Source organism: Rhinolophus hipposideros (assembly GCF_964194185.1).
Source record: "Rhinolophus hipposideros genome assembly, chromosome: 13".
Classification (NCBI taxonomy): domain Eukaryota; kingdom Metazoa; phylum Chordata; class Mammalia; order Chiroptera; family Rhinolophidae; genus Rhinolophus; species Rhinolophus hipposideros.
In genome coordinates, this window is record NC_138059.1 from 64,036,191 (window position 1) to 64,049,574 (window position 13,384).

At 38.9% G+C, this 13,384-nt stretch overlaps 1 protein-coding gene across 5 annotated transcripts in view; it reads left to right on the forward strand.

The window, feature by feature from the left end:
• The window catches only part of SULF1 (sulfatase 1), a gene marked incomplete at its 3' end in the record, with an annotated part of 152,554 nt that overhangs the window by 3,731 nt on the left and 135,439 nt on the right, over positions 1 to 13,384 (forward strand). For 4 of the 5 annotated variants that reach the window (XM_081069959.1, XM_081069954.1, XM_081069960.1 and 1 more), the window contains exon 2: positions 7,008 to 7,144. The exons of the other annotated variant lie outside the window; for it this stretch is intronic. The remainder of the gene's footprint in view (positions 1 to 7,007; positions 7,145 to 13,384) is intronic. 5 annotated transcript variants of the gene reach the window in all.

A 13,384-nucleotide genomic window follows, 5' to 3' on the forward strand; every position in this document is an offset into this window, starting at 1 on the left:
TGCTGGGAAGGAGGGGAATTAGCCTGTTAGCTTTTTTTTCTCTAATATTCCCCACACCCCCCTAACTAATCTGTCATCAAATGCCCTGAGCCCTTCCTTTCAAACGCCTCTCCCATCTGGCCCACAGCTACCGCTCCAGTACAATGAGCATATCACACGTGTCTCATTACGACAACCTCTGACTGGTACACTGCCTCCATTTCCCTCTTGTGTCCACCATTGCAGACTAAGCTTCCAAAAGCACTTCTTGCCTCAAAGCATTTCCTAGCAGAGAAGTCCCACGTGGACCTTCAGGATGAAGTTTGAATTTCTCAATCTGAGGTCCTGGCCCTCGGTTATTGGGCCCCAACTCTCTGACTGGATCTCCCACCAAATTCCTCTCGCAGCAGCAATCTCCCCTTCCCAGCAGCTGAAGTGGCCAGCTCAACATTCCTCCTTCCTGTTCTCTTCTCTATCCCCTAACCACTCTAGTTTTCTATGTGGCTGTCTGCAAAACAAGAGTTTGTCGTCATGTGCGTGGTTCGTTCTAGTTCTATTTTTATAAGACTGTGTGGAGAACACCCTCCTCACCCTCTCCATCCTCATCCTTGAAAGTTTCAGCTTAAATTTCACCTCCTCCAAGAAGCCTCACCTGACTACCACACCTCTCAGTGAGTGATGTGCTCCTGACCTTGAAGCTGACTGGTAGTTAGTTATCTGTGGGTTGCATTTAACACAACCGCCTTGTTTTTATCCTGCTTTCTGCTTTGCCTTTTTATCCCTCGACTCTTCGGGTAGGGTGAGGTCTCCTAAGACAGGGACTGGCCCTGTCCACTTTTGTGCCCCACAGAAGACACTCGTCAATGTGTGTTGACAAGCTCACTGTAGAGCCATTTGCGCTCTCATAGCCCTCTCCACCTATGAGATGAAAGGAAAACAATGATGAAACTTGACTGGTTGTATTTCGGGGTAGCTTAGGAAAAATGCCACTTAAGCAGAATGTGAAATTGTTGCCCTACGTTAAGCTGGTATACTATATGAAATATCTGTATCTATTTCAATTTTCTATAACTATGGTAGAAATTACATCTATTAGCCGGTCCTCTGTGCTATAAAATTTAAGTGTGATTTTGGAAACAGAAATGTACAGCCTTGAGATTCGGACAGACTGGGGTTCTAATCCAGGGACCACCTTTCACTAGCTGTGTGGCTGTGGACAGGTGACCTAACCGCTCAGCTCTCTCTGTAAAATGGATATAGGAATACTTACCTTGGGGATGCTGTGACAAAAACACATAAAGCACCTACCTTGGAGCATGTGCACTAAATGGGAGAGAAAGAAGGTTGGTAAGTGCATACAGATCTAGGTTGCATGAAGGTGTTCACCTCAGTTACGTCAGGCATTAATTCCATCTACTTATGGTGTGTCTTTAGCCTTTTTTCTGCCACCAAAGACAGGGGATGGGGAAGAGAGAGAGATCAAGAAAGTGAGAATGAAAAAGAGGAGAGAAAAAGAGAGGGAGGTAACTGCTTTGGGCATTTAGGGATTTGGAGCAACTGAGTTAACGGGTCTGTAGGGACTTGACAGTTGAATACACTTTGCTGGGAGGAGCAGTCCTGGGTCCTGCATTAAAGAGTAATAAAGAACAGACGCTGGGTCTCAGTGCTGGGGGAACAAAGGGCTGAGCAGTGGACCCCAGCGGGGAGTTGGATTCACCACAGGGTCATGTGCTCCTCTTCCTTCCTCCTGGCCCACTATTTAGAAAGAAATAATAACTTGGCAAAACATTGTTGAGAGTCAGGTCAAGCTTCCAGAAGTAATTGGGAAAGCAAGATATCATTTAGACAAAACAAGGGGCTTGGGTCTTTGCCGTCCTTCACAAACCAAATTTCACAAAAAGCTGAAAGCAATCAGCTCAAGCTCTGGTCTGTTCCCAAACTCTGCACCCACCCACCTACCATCAAACATTGAGTCTTCTGCCTGGGCCCTTTCCACCGAAGGACAGCTGACTGAGAAATTACCTAACAAGGCACTGACCGCCACCTCCTAGCAAATATGTCCTGGGATACTGGTCATTCAATTTCAGTTTGTGGAATCTGGGGTTAGATCAAAGGATAGTCTTTCCCATCCTGATCATCTGGTCTGCACCTGCCCCAGGCCAGGGAGAGGAAAGAAACAGGAAGTCCTCTGGCACAAAGGACAAGGCCGTATTTCTGAAGGACTCCCTCCCCACCAGCAAACAAGTATAAACCTTTCAAAAAGAAGCATTAACAATTATATTACTTGGACTCATCTTCAGCTGTAGCTGCTAAACTGGCTCTCTTCGCCCTCCAAATTTGTGGTCCATGTACTACTACACAATAATGTTAACTAAAAAAAAAAAAAGTAAAAAAAAAAAAAAATGAAGGTAAGAAAAAAACTTTACCTTCAAAGGAAAATCCTTTTCTAGTACTTAAAAAAAAAAATACACATAGGAAACTATTTCTGTAGGAAACTATTTCTGCATTTCCTAAAATGTGAATTGTAGGGACTTGGACATTCCACGGTTGAACGGTAGTGGGTGAGGTCGACATGAAACTGCTGTGGTGAATAAAGAAACAGACACACCGTGGTGTTTCTGGGTAAACAAATCTTTGCAAAAGGTTAAAATTAGAGTCTCCCCAATTAATCTATACATTTCATGTAATACCAATCAATATAATCAAGGTTAGGCGGTTGGCGGCAGGAGTAGAGTTGGGGAACTAACAAGAACCCCCATGGTTCTGGCTCAAGTTCATCTGGGTGATAAACTTATGAGCAAGCCTGGACACTTTTGTAAGGGAAGAATACCGTAATAACAAGGTGACTTGTTTTGTCACATATCGAGAATGTTGTAAAACTATAATTATTGAATTTTCTGTTCCTAAGCAACTGACTCTGACGTAGATTTTCATCTACCTTCACATATTTTTGCTTTTTCCTCAGTTTTCATCTCAATGCTTTTATTGCTGTTGTCCAAATCTTTAGTTCAACTACAAATTGCTGTTGCCTGATACTAATTATGTTGCTGCAATTGACAGAAACCCTAACCTTGAACAAGTTTTGGGGTTTGGGATTTTTGTTTGTTTGTTTGTATGTTTACTTTGTGCTATGGTTTTTCCCATCTGCAAATAGGTCTCGTAATATATACAACTTGTCCACTTTATAGAATACACAAAAAGCCTGAAACAGGTTTGTCTCAAGAACTCAGGAAAACCCCCTGAATCCATTCCCTTGATGAAAGAGGCCCAAAATATACCAATCTAAGTGTCATCCCATTTTTTCTGAGCAATAGCAGAATGTCCCCAGAAATCTGAATTACAGAGAGTTCTGTTTATTGTCCAATTTTGTGGTATGGCATCATAACTCAGAGGCAATACATGCTATATTAATTTAAAATAAAACAGAAGCTTAGACTCACAAGATATTCACTATCCCAGAGTCATGGTGAGAAATGATTAATTGCATGCTGAGTGTGCATTTATTGATGAGTTAATTTAGAAGTGTGCACCTGTGGGTATTATCTTCAAACTCATATCACGAATAGGGCTGGCTTAACACCCAAATCACCTTTCTATAATATAACATGTCCTCTGAATAGACTTCCTGCCAGTTTAAAGCCTCCCCCCTTAACCCTCACCTGCCGATAATCAATCTTCCCCTAAATAGAATGTCCTAGTAAACAGATGTGCTTGGCAGTGCATCCAGAAATTCTTGAAACTTCAGCTTTTAACTTTCACGTATAAGAAATGCATCCCAGAGAAGAGAGGCCTCTACAAATCATATGCTCCTTTTTTCCCTCTTGAGAACTTCATGCTATTAAACGAAAGGAAGGTGTTCTCTATATAGCAGATGAATAAAAGCATAGGGTACATAATATTTTTTTATTTGTGACACCTAGAGGCTTCACATGTGTTGTCACATTTTTTTTTTCATATGACATCTATATTTAGTAAAAGAGACTTGAGGGAAATACTCAATATCAAACAGCTTAAATTACTTTTTAGCAGCTGAGTTGATGCCCTAAGGAATAACTATAATGTGCCTTCTAAATGGAGTCAGAGCCAAAAGGAACAGGCTTAAGAAAGCTCCATCAATGTGTTAATTCATTTATTCCATATGGATTCAATAACTTCCTGTGTATGTATTTCTGTCCTAGTGCAGAGAGGAATACAAAATAACATAAGACACCATCCTTGCTCTGAAGAAATATCTAATTTAGCTGTGAAAGGAAGATAGGAACACAAAAACGTTCTTAATAATAATGAAAAGAATTTTGTGGTTAAGAATCAATTACTAGTACTAATTAAATAAAAGGGATGTCAACAGAGCCCCCTATTGGAGGAGCTGGAACCTGAGCTGGGCTAGACTTTGCCCAACATCATAAGCACATGAATTCGTGCAGTAATTCATCTCTATCCTTTACAAACTGTGTGGGGGCGATTTATTTACCCTCTTTTTCATTCAGTTTCCTCTCTCTAAAAATAGAGATATGGTTCTCACAAAGGACTGTTACAAAGGTTAAGTGAGATAATAAAAGTAAGATGTTTAACACAAAGCATAACATATATTAAGTCTCCAAGAGCTACATTTTTTTTTCTCCAAGCGAAAAGAATCGCTTGAGCTCAGGCTTGCTATTAAACTGAGTATGGCATTTTCAAACAAAGACACAGTACTTTTGAATCAGAAGGTTATCATAGATATAGTTTGGGAATAAAATGAAGGGAGGCACCAGGCAAAGAGGAGAAGGAGGAAAGGAAGGGGGAGGGAGAAAAGAGAAGTGATAGAGGACAAGAAGAGAGGGAAGAAGAAAAAGGAGGAGGAGGAGAGAGAGTGTGGTCCTTGGATGCCTCTACTCTGTGCACTTTTCTATTTTAAGCATGTCATGACATAGTTGAATTAGGCCAGATGCTAGTGTCCTGACACATCAAGTAGAGAGGTTGGACTTTAGATTTAAACAGGTGCCTTAGTAAGTTTAAGCAGTAGGATTTTCAGGAGTGAAGAAAGAGAGAGAGTGAGAGAGAGAGAGAACAGAAAGGGGGGGGGGGAATTGGGAGAGTACCAAAATTCCAAAAATGTTGCTTAGTCCCATTAATGACATTGAGCATGAGGACAGGATGGGTGTAAGAAACATTATGAAGAAATAACAATACCAACAACTTGGTGATTTGTCAAATAGAGAACAAAAGAAAGAATTGACAAAGATGACACTGAAGTATCAAGCCCGGGAAACAGGAGAATGGTGACCTCACCTAAGGAAAATGGGAGTGGAATTTCATTTTGCAACACCATAATTTTCCAAAGTGACAATAGTCATTATGGAACAAATGTTTATCTGTTATCTGTAAATTAATAGCTATGCTTGGGATAAGTTTATAATGCAAACACGGTAAATATATGTGTATATAAATGTTTGATATTATAATTTAAACAGATAAAAATCTAACATTCTGATCATCGATAGACATAAGATGGAATACACAACTGTGATTTTTTTTTTTTTTTAAATGACACAGTCCTCCTTAGATAAAACGCATCTTTTTTCAGATTAAGAAAATGGTTGGCCAATAACAATTCTAGTGTTTTTAAACTTTGGGGAAATAATGAATTTTCAAGTCAGAACAACAAACTACTTCTGCAAAACACCTATTCTTGAAACTTCAACTTTTAACTTTCATATATAATTCTCTTTCTTTCAACTAAGAAAATGGTGGTGGTAGAGAGGGACATATAATTTAAAGAGAGTCTAGAAGAAAGAAGCCATGAAATACTTAAGTTGCTTTTGCTTATAAACATTCAGCTTCCATTCTGGAAATAATGGGTTGACATCCTTTTGCAGAATGTATGAATATCATTTACAAATGATACAGACACTCTCTTTTTCACTTACTACAAAACAAATGAGTCTTAATTTTAAGATTTATGAAAGGTTTCCTCGACCCCTGCTTTTCTTTCTATCCCCTCTTGCTTTGCCTTATTCTGTTATTTGTTTTAGTCACTCTTCATTTTAAGATCCTCTTCAAAAACCATTCCTCAGCCACATCCTTGTAATAAATCAGTGACTAGTTTTCAGGATTAGGAATAACTTTATTAGAAGTCCAAGATTGTACTTACCATTTCAAACTCTTGCACTAGATGTTGAGAGGTAGCATGATTGAAAGAATACACTGCTTGAGTCAGCAAGATTTAGAATTAAAACGTAGTCCTATTTGTGGGTTCCTCAAAAGAGAATTGGGTTCTGCTCAAGTTTTTAATGAAGATTTTGGCCTGATTTATTTTACTGAGTTTTCTGAACCGTGTTCCCTTGTTTCTATGGGAGAGATGCCAGCCTAAGCATCAGCACGTGTAACCTATTTCTCTTTCAGGGTTGCCATGCATAAGGGTGTAATTGGCATGAGCCAGTTTATGTTTGGAAGCTATTAATGGCTAGAACTGAATGGGTGATTCTTGAGATAGCCAGTTTAGGGAACCAAAGGGGAAAAGATATAATACACAAGTGCCATAGTTAAATCACTAAATGTCATTTGCAGCAAGCACAAAAGTTGGGCTTAGCTGTCCAGCTTAATACGTACTAGATCAGATCTCTTCATCATCTGGTACCCATTTAGGTCAATGGGCTAATGTGCCTACGTGGAGATTAGGATATGGGACGTGAGCTGATACTTAAACTTCTTAATTTCAGATTATCGAACTTCAGATTTCAATTCAGGATTCTACTCCTACATGTTCAGCTTCTAGACCCATCTCAGAGGTACTTTTTGAATTGGAGAAGCGTGATCCTTGTAAAAAAAAAAAAAGAAAAAGAAAAAGAAAGCATGAAAAATAAATAAGTGGAGGGGAGAAAAAGAGGAAAAGAAAGAATATCAATGTAGTCAAAACATGTTCTGTCAGAGTCCCTTTTTTGACACAAACATAGAGACCAAAAAAAAAAAAAAACCTAGAGAAAATAAGCTCTCTGCTGCATGTATAGTAACTGTTATTCTCATTAGCCATTTTGTTCCCAAAACAGCTATCCATTGATCTACCATTCTGATCAACCACTAGTCTGATTGTCTCAGAAGTGGAATTGGAGGTGTTCCTACAATTGCTTCTGCCACTGCCCTTTGGAAGCTTAGGATACCCACTGGACTGCCTCATTGGTTTCAGGTAAATCAAATTTCTTGCGAGACAAATAATACTTTCACATGTTACTAGCAATGAAATGAAATTTGCTAAATCATGGGAGTCACGTTATAGTTAGGAAAAAGAGGCAGGAGGGTACCGTGGAAACACACTGGAAACCTGGCTTCAAGAACTTGGCTCCTATTAGAAGTGTGAAGCTGAGCAAAGTGGTTAATCCTTCGGGAGCATGCCACCCCCACCTCTTTGTCTCTATTTTGCTGTTCCCTCCATCTAGATCACATTATTCTCCATTACTTGCAAACTCTGCTCTTCCCTTAAGACAAGCCTAAATACATAAAACATTCCCCCTTGAAACGGAAAAGCATGGTGGGGGCAAAGGGGTAGGACTTTAGTCCAACTCTGCATCACCTCATGCTTCTAAATTGAGCTTCATACTTTATCTCTTTCATACATACCACTGCTCACTGACCTCCCTTTAGCACTGTTACATCCGGTCATTCCACTACACTAAAACGGCCATCTCCCAATGTTCTACAGTGTCCAGTCTAAACAAAACACCAGCATTTCAGAACCTGCATCATCTTTTCCACTGTCACCACTTTCTGCTCTTCACTAAGCTGGTCCAGCATCTCCAGAATTGACATCACTCACTTCTACTACTAAGCATTTGCTCCTACTGTTTTCTGGGCTGGGCTGTCCTCCCATTATGGTTCTGAATGTCCAAATTTCATTGACCCTTAAAAAAAAAAAAATTACCTTCATCACCTCCATGGAACTTTTCCTAACTATTCCAACCATCAATAATTTCCTTCTCATAGGTGTTCTCTTACCACTGAAAATCTCGTCATATCATTTTAGCTCTTAATTAGCAACGATTTTGCGTTTATTGCTATTGTTCATAAATCTTTTAGGGCTACTGGGATAGAAAATTGCATTTTAGTCATTGAGAAATTTTAGGAAACTAACCAGCAGCAAATCCATGGCTACACCAATCAATTCTTTTGGCAATGTCGAGGGTACTATCTCATACGCCAGTTCTCTGGCTTCAGTTTTTTCCCATCTTCCATCCACATCACCGTCCAGGGCTGAATTTGAGCCAGCTAGACTCCATCAGATTCAAAAAGACAATAGACCAAGCAGAATTGCCATCTTTCTTGATCGGTTGTGAAATAGTATACCTGGGTGTCACTCACATACCAGCCACTCAGGATTCTTTTATCCATTGATTTCTCTTGAGAGCTGATCGGAGGAGATTGTGACCATTCTGTTTTTAAGGACCTTTAAAATGATGGCTAGACCAGAACTTCAGAGATAGTGCCAATTACACGGACCTATCCCACCAGCAGGAATATATTCATTATCTACAGCATAGCAGAAATTAAACTGCCTTGTATACTCCATAGTAAATCATATTGTCTTTTTGTTTTTCTCTTTCTTTCTTTTTCTTATTCTTTTTTCTGGTAGTGAGATTTGATTGTAAAAATTCTTTGGCTAGGAGTTGCATTCTCATTTGTAGGACAATTAGCCAGTGAGTGAGAGGCTTTAAATTACTTAGAAGAAAGAGGAAAATATTACCAAGCTACTGGATCTTATTTCGTATAGTTTTCTTAAGTAATTTAGAATTCGGAATGATTTTCCAGGAAAGGCATGTAAGATACAAAGAAACACAGAATGTTAGAGGTATGCCTTAGAGATCATGAGTAAAATCCCTCATTTTACATCTGAGGAAACTGAGGCCTGGGGGTGTTTAGAGACCTGCCTAAAATCACAAAACTCATTCTTCCAGACAGAGTTCTACACACTAGACTTTATTAAAAAAAAAAAAAAATTGTACAAGTCAGTGAAACTCTAGCAGGACTGAAGGGAGTTCATGTGTCAATTGTACTTTAAGACCTAACAAGAACATGAAGGCATCAACCCAGCTGTCCTTGTGACCATGCACTGGCTTGCTGAGTGCTAGGATGAATAATCAGGTGTTATAGAGAGAATTCTTGGGACTGGAACAAATGCCTGAAAAAGCATTTATTGTTCATATGGATTCCTTGCAGAAAATCCATTCTAACAGAAATACCCCAACGCTGTTTCTCTGGATGATCTGAAATTATGTAGCTTTATTTAGATAACCTTTTTTGTAAAGGCCTTTTTTTAACTCATGCCAAAAGAATGCTACCCAAATGATGACGATAATATTCACATTTACTCCTACGCCATTTCTGCACACCAGAAAACTGAATCTGAGAGGACAAGCTAAAGTCTAAAGAGCTACAGAATGGGGTAATCAGTGTCAGAACTCATGTCTTCTATTTCCCTTTACTACTCCATGCATCAAGTGATTCAAGATCCTATTTTCTCAATATTAGGGAAACCTCTTATGTTAGAACAGCTCAGCTTTCCCTCAGTAATGCCACCTCCTTGAGAAACATTTGAAATACCTCAAGTACTGGAATTTTCCCAAGAGAAGTAGAAGATCAATCTTCTTCACAGCTTAATAAATTACAGAGTGTATATGCCATTACATATCTATACAATTGATGGTTAAAACTGATTTACTTGTAAAGGAAGTAGAATCAATCATTATTGGATTATAACTGTATTTCCTAGCCAATAACTCACATTTTTCATTTTGCACTATAAAGAATCATAATTTAATAATTCAAAATAAAAGATAAATTTAGACTCTTAAGTGTGGTTTGACCTTTTGAAAAAATCATTTTGTTTTTAAAACATGTTTTAGATTTCCTTTTTTGTTGTTATGAGTATCGAAATGAAGCCCTTATGATTGTCGGAGCAATGAAATAAATATGTCACAGGAAAAAGAGGATTTTCATTTATGTTTTTAAGTCATTGGTTGTATTTCAATCCACTGGAGAATGTGATTGCAAATCTGGTTAGAATTATAAAGAAATCAGGTTTACCAGTATTACATCTTCCGATGAAAGGAGAGGGTTCTGTTGAGAATGTGAAGATAACGTGGCAGAATTATTATCTGTTTGTCATACAGCTAAACTTTATTACAGTGAATGCTGAAAAGGGATTCTATGAAAAGTTACTTCTTTGGTCCATATGAACACTTTGTTCATACAATTTTCAATTAAGCCTATGTATTGAACACTTTGTAAAACATGCTTTCCTGTTTCCTATATGTAACTCAGTTGTTGTCTATGATGAAACTCAAGTAGGACATTTTCACTATGCAAAGGGAGGCCCAGAAGAAACAAAGCTGAGCTTACTGAATTCCTTACAGCTCTATTGTTCTTCCGTTGAGCAGCAATGGCCCTTGAGTTCCTATGACTCAAACATGCTCAAAATCCCCTCCCAAAATACCACATAAAATGGCAAACTGTTAAAGGAAAAAGCAGCACAAAAAATGATGCAAGTCCTCGCAGGAAGAATATAACTCAAAAAGGTATGACACATAGTGTGAGAACATCTTTCTTGTTTTTCTCACTCATCACAGGGACCCTTAAGTAGCTCTAATCTTGCACAGAAACAACGGATTTTCTTAGTTTGTACTCTACTATAATTTGTATTACAAGTCCTCTGAAATTTTATGTCATTTGACTTTTCCTAGTTTATGAAATACACATCCTTTAATCTTATATGACAATGTATACTTTCCAAAGTGTTTTTCAAACATTTCATCTGGCCTTGATAGTCTTGTGGAGCGTGTCCCATAACTAGGTATTTGTGTCTCTTTTAAAAGATAAGAAACAGCGACATTCTTAGGTCATATACACTGAAAAATATTTAGGGGTACAAGGCCATAATGAATCTGAATAAATGGTACACAAGTTTTTTTCTCTATTATTCCTGCAACTTTTTCTATATGTTAGTTCAACTCCCCAAACCTCAGGGGATTTTTTTGTAATTATTTTCAAATACAAAATTTTTTTTAAAGATACAGCTATACAGGGGTGTTTAAATAATTTGCATATGCTAATAGAGCTGATTAGAGGCAAAATAAAGACTCAAAATGCAGGTCTTCTATTTCTCCACATTTCCTCCAAACCTGTAATCCATTTCTGTATAGACTGAAAAGTACTTTGCACTTTAAAGTATTTATAAATCACAATCACACCTTCTGCTAATCAGTCATCAATAATCAGTACCATAGCCCAGGGAAAACTCAATTATTGTTTAACTATAACTTTTATTTCTATAATGTATTACCTATTGCAAATCGTTTTTACAGCCCTATTTTATTTGAGCGTCAGAATGCTTTAAATGAAGTAGATAGCACAGGCATTATTATTGAACCCACACTACAGATTAAAAAACAGGCTGTGAAGATCACATGTATCATTGTTCATAGCTACCAAATGGCAGAACCACATTCTGCAGACAGATATTCAAGTCCTAAAATTCCAGCACCAGCACGCTTTCCAACATATCCTCTTGACTTTCCATGCCTTTTCATACCCTAATGACCATATCTAAAACTTCTAGGATTCATGTTGTATTTAGCAATAGAAAAAAATACCATTCTCTTGAAGAACAAGAACAAAATGCCGGTGTTTATTTACTAATGCCGGTGTTTTATTTACTAATATTATCTCTAACAGCCAAGATTTATTAAGTCCCTAGCTGCCATGTGCAAGTAAGTGCTTTACATGCATTATCTAATTTAATTTTTCCGACATCTCTATGGAATTCATGTGGTCACCATCATACAAACAAGGACAGAGATCTGAGAGCTTGACTAAACTGGACCTATGTGATGGACCTATGGGGTCACTCAAGGCAGGACCTGGAACCCAAAACCCCTTATTTCAATACCATTATTTGGTACCATTATTTCAATAGTCCATAGTCCACATTTTCCCTTTTGTCCTTTAAACTCAGCCAATATTTTAACCAATTTATTTGCCATGTATTCAGTGATTTTTAAATTCTGCCATTGACAGAATCCTTTCCAGGAACAGAGTTTGTATGGAAAAGCATATGTATGAAAAGCAGGTGCCACATCTTATTTGTATCAACGCATTAAGCCTTCAGTAAATGTCTGGCAAATGAATGAATGGTGTTTGGAGTTCTCTATTAAAAAGTTTTTAAGATGTCATGAGCTAAATACTTAAACACAAGACCTAAAAATGAAGTTGGTTCAGTTCTCCAAACCTTAGCTTTATAGCAAAGCACACAGTTTCAGAGCCAGGAAAAAAATAATAAAACACATTTCATGCATTTAAATTTTTAAAATTTTTTATTATTAAGCCATCCCTTGGGAGGTTGAACTGTTTTGTCGATAATCTGACACATGTGGCTTTTGACGGGACAATCTCTGTGAGATTGTAATGTCTTGTGTACATGACAAAAACGCTCAGTCCCACCATGGGTTGGACTTCATGATGTTTCCCTGGGCTATAACCACTCAGGATAAAAAGAGGTGAACACAGTTGGCTTTCACAGGTGCCGCTGGAGTAGTGACACAGGATGGGGCCAGTCAGGAAAGACGTGAGGTCAAGATAAGTGCCGGGATTCACGGGTACACTTTCCCATCTCTCTCTTCCAATGCAAGCTGTCAGCGTCCCTTTTGTGGTTTCCTCCCACTCCAGAGTTCCTGATGATACTCATTTCTGTACAATTTGCAGACAGGAATGGTTGGGTGAGCTGAGAGAACCGCATTCACTACCTCCTTCCTCCTTTAGAAATACCGCCTCGGTTCTGCCCCGTACATTCCAGCACAGCGCAGACACCTTAAGTGCACAGCATAACCTTACTGCAGAGTAAGGGAATTTTAGGGTAAAAACTGCATTCACGGAAGTCAATCGCACATCGGGTCTCAGGTTACTCAGCTTGGCACCGGTTTAAAGCATTAAAGCAATTCCTGTCAGGCATCACCCGTTATCACCCTCTTTGCTGTCCGTCACCCATGCCTCAGGCTCAGGCTCTTAGCCTCTGGTTCTTCTTACTAATGCACCTGCCAGCCCCAGACATAGGTAGTTGCAGATTCTGCAGAAAGAGGCTTCTTCCTGTCTTAGTCTGAGCATATCCTCTAGCAGTGTCTCCCAGACAGAGCAACCTCTGCAGTCTGCTGTGTCCAGGGCTTTTCTCACAGACAGTGCAACCTCTACTGTCCGCTGTGTCCAGGGCCCTTTTCTCAGACAGTGCACCCTCTGCAATCTGCTCTGCCCTGTCCCCCACATGTCCTGCTTTCTCTTCATCTCCTCGGCCCAGTATGCGCTCCTACACATTGCCCCAGATCCCACTCTCTGGCTTACTTGTTTTTTCATTTGCAATTTATTGCTCCATGTTCTCACAAAAAGT